Below are 3,841 nucleotides of genomic sequence, written 5' to 3' on the forward strand. Positions count from 1 at the left end.
GCCCTCCATGCCCCCCCACCGGATTTCAGGTTTTCCTTCATCTATATTAATAAGGCCTATCGAATCAAGTTTGTGTACTCACATGTCCCTCATTACAAGTTCATCCACTGGAGCCTAGTCAGCCTATCTAGAGTCTCCTCCTTAAATGTCAACTCTACTTTACCCAGCAGTGATCAGCTGCCAGTAGTTCTGGTAGGGTTGGGTCCTGCTGCCCATTTCTCCAGTTCTATGCTGGGAGGTATTCAAGGGCTACAGCAATAGCCTGTGTTATTTTGGGAGTCTCTTGGACTTCCCTATCAACAACTGGAGGGGAGGTTTCTCCTGTCTGGCACCATGTTTCTTGTTATATAGCCTTCAGGTATGCACATGCACTCATGTTCAGATATTAGATGTTTTTCAGTACCCTTTGGAGCTATTAAATTTCCTTCTGCTTTTCATACCACTTAATCTTTATGTATCTCTACTTCTTCTCTCCATGTCTAAACTCCCTCCTCCCTTCCCAGTTAAAGTACCTCCATTTTCCCCTTGATCATACCTGGCTCCTGTGATTCCCCCCTCTCTTGAGCGCTACCTTTCCCTTTACCCCCATGGCTCCTTTTATATCCCTCTTCCCTTCTCAGTTGAATACCCCAACTTTCCCCATTTCTTCCTTGGTAATAGCATCTGTTTTCTGTATCCCCTCTCTCAGGCTCTTTCCTTCCCTTTACCTCCATGATCCCTCTCCATTTCCCTGGTTCCTGCAGTTACCTCAGGATATATACTCACACATATGAATTTGGTGCTAAGATCCACAAATGAGGAGTAACACATGTCCCTTGTGTTTCTGAGTCTGTGCTACTTCACTTAGTAAAAGAGTTTCCAGTTCCATCCATTTATATGCAAATTTCAGGATTTCGTCTTTGCTTATGACTGAGTAGAACTCCATTGTATAAATATATCACATTTTCATTATCCATTCCTCACTTGAGGTACATTTAGGTTGTTTCCATTTCTCAGCAATTGTGAAAAGAGCAGCAACAAACATGGATGTACAAGTATCTGTGCAGTAGGATGAGTCCTTTTGGTGTATGCCAAGGAGTGGCATAACCAGATCATATTGTAGATGCATTTTTAGATTTTTAAGAGTAATCCATACTGCTTACAAGATATAGGTATAGGAAAGTACTTTCTAAATATGACCTCAGATGCTTAGTAATTAAGGTCAACAATTGACAAGTGGGACTTCATTAAACTAAAGCGCTTCTGTACAGCAAAAGCAACGACTAAGGAAACAAAGAGGAGACCCACTGAGTGGGAGAAAAACTTCACCATCAGCACATCTGACAGGAGTTTAATGTCCAGAATATAAAAAGTACTAAAAAAAACAAAAAAAAAAACAAAAAAAAAAACAAAGAAACAAGAAAAAAAATGGCCCAATTAAAATATCTGCTAAGGACCTGAACATAGAGTTCTCAAGCAAAGAAATAAAAATGACTAAGAAACACCATAAAGTGTTCAAATCCTCAATCATTAGGGAAATGCAAATTAAAACCACTTTAACATTTCATCTTTCCCCAGTAAGACTTGTTAAAATCAAGAAACTAATGACACCAAATGTTGGGGAGGCTGTAGAGAAAGGGGAATTCTTTTGAAGGACCCGACTGACAGCAGGAAGGCCATTTTAGAAAAAGAACTGTAATCAGCCATTCGATAAGCCAAGATTCTAACCCAGGTCTTGTGAAACTAGCAGTGGAAGATAGGACGTTTGCAGTTGGACCACCTGCCACCACCCTGAGGCCCCTACCGGGAAGTTAGTGATAACAGCCCCTACTGGGAAGTTAACGATAACAATCAGTTTCACCCATAGCCCCCTCTGAATTTGGCAATACTGTTTCCTCATACCTTGTACCCATTGAAATGCACTAATAATAATCTTGTAACCATGCATCTGCTTCTGTACCCTGCTTCTGCTCTATAAAAGGCCCTCCCAAGCTAAGCCCGGCACGCAAGTCCTGACCCGAGCGGGACTCTGCGTCCGCAGGCGCCTGTGTATGAATAAATTCCTCTCGCTTTTGCATCCCGAAACTTGGTTTTGTCCCTGTGTGTTGAGCGCGATTCTTCACCATGTGGTTAAATAAGAGTGTATATAGAAAAACACTAAGAGTATTGAAAACCTGAACTCCAGAAAAGCACTATTTATAATTTAGCAATAAATAAGAAAATAAAGAAAGCTCAATAAACTGTTTCTCCTTCAAACTTTTTGAAGCTTTTCTGTATGTAAATCAGTTGTCAACTGTCAGAATGCAATAATTAAACCAGGCATTTGTCAGTGCTGAGAATAACCTTTGCCTCTAACTTTTTAAATGTTTCTATTCTCTTAGGACCATCACCACTGCCTTCCTTTACCAGAATCTTGCACCTAGACCTGGATAAGCACCTGAATAGAAACTGTATCTGTGAACCCAAACACATGACCAGTGCAGTGCTCCTGTGTGCTACTCATGACACACTGAGCTGATGTCACCCATGGATATTTGATCATGACTTTGCATGAAATTTTAACAAAAGGAACTATGGAAACCTTTTTTAGACACATGTAACTCAGGAAATTTAAACAACCAAACAAAAGAAAACCAAAGGGACACCATAGACTCCTGAATCGAGGGAGGAATTTTGAGGGAGGAATGGGAAGCTTGGTTGGAAGCCCAGCCTAGGTAACAGCATGTGAGACTTTTCCTGGAGACAGGTCCACAGAGGGACCTGGGATATCACACACCTAGGGGTTCTCCTGAAAACAATGCATGCTTACAAACACCTGCAGAGCTTAAGAATCTACAGTCACTCACCGTCAGGGGTGAGTAAGAAAGGATGGTGGGGGAGGGCAAGGTGCTGAAGATCAGCCAACCAGCTGCACAGCACTTTAAGGGTCGGCCCTGCCCTTCTGCAGTAGAGGCAGGTACACTGCTCCACTCAGTCGGGTGGAGGCTGTGCAAGTCCATTTAGAAAAGACCACAAGTAATGAACTCAGAAGTGAAGCCAATTTATCACAATGCAGGTTATACAGGGTAGCTTCCTATGATCACACAAATTGTCTTGTTAAAAAACATGTTTTGTGAACGTGTAATGGGAGAAAAAGCTTGCCTGCTCTGTGCGAATGCGAATAGAAGAGAGTGTTTTATGAAACAGAACTGATACAGTGATTTGTTATTGAGGACATGTTTATAATGTGTTCCTTCAATACAGTTTCATGACTTTTAAATTATATTTGTTTTTTGCTTCCAAGCAGCAGTACTTATTACTACTTATGAAAATTCATTTTTAGCCTAGATATTTAAATTCTCCACTGAAGGAAAGGATGTGAATGTTTAATTTAGATGCACTTGATATAAACAGTGCTGATTAACAGGACTGTCCTGGGGATGGAGCTTCTGATTTCCTGAATGTAACATACGGCTTGTTCTGTAATTCCTCAGACACATCCACCTCTCACACTGAGAACCGACAAAGCTTCACATATGAAGAACCTAAACTCAGTTGGATGATATCAGACCAAGTCATCTGTCTCCAGGAGTCAGTTTAGCCAAGCAGCGAAGAAGAGTTCACACTGTGTTGTTACTGAGACCACCCAGAAAATAAGACAAAAGGGAGAAACTGTCTCATGTGTTCTCTGATGAAGAAATTTGAATGAAACCAACAGATGGGCAAATAAAGAAATAAATATTTTTTAGGTAGGAGAGGAAATGCTTCATATTCTCTCTTTTATTAAATATATATATATATATATATCACAAACATACACCTCTCTCTATGTATATCACAAAATCACAAATATATACCTCTCTCATATATTATATATATATAT

At 40.4% G+C, this 3,841-nt stretch overlaps 1 protein-coding gene across 7 annotated transcripts in view; it reads right to left on the reverse strand.

Moving 5' to 3' along the window:
- LOC103729463 (protocadherin-15) overlaps positions 1–3,841 on the reverse strand; it is a 1,150,197-nt gene that overhangs the window by 496,577 nt on the left and 649,779 nt on the right. The window lies entirely within an intron of this gene.

Source organism: Nannospalax galili, unplaced genomic scaffold (genome assembly GCF_000622305.1).
Source record: "Nannospalax galili isolate Female #2095 unplaced genomic scaffold, S.galili_v1.0 scaffold70, whole genome shotgun sequence".
Taxonomy (NCBI): domain Eukaryota; kingdom Metazoa; phylum Chordata; class Mammalia; order Rodentia; family Spalacidae; genus Nannospalax; species Nannospalax galili.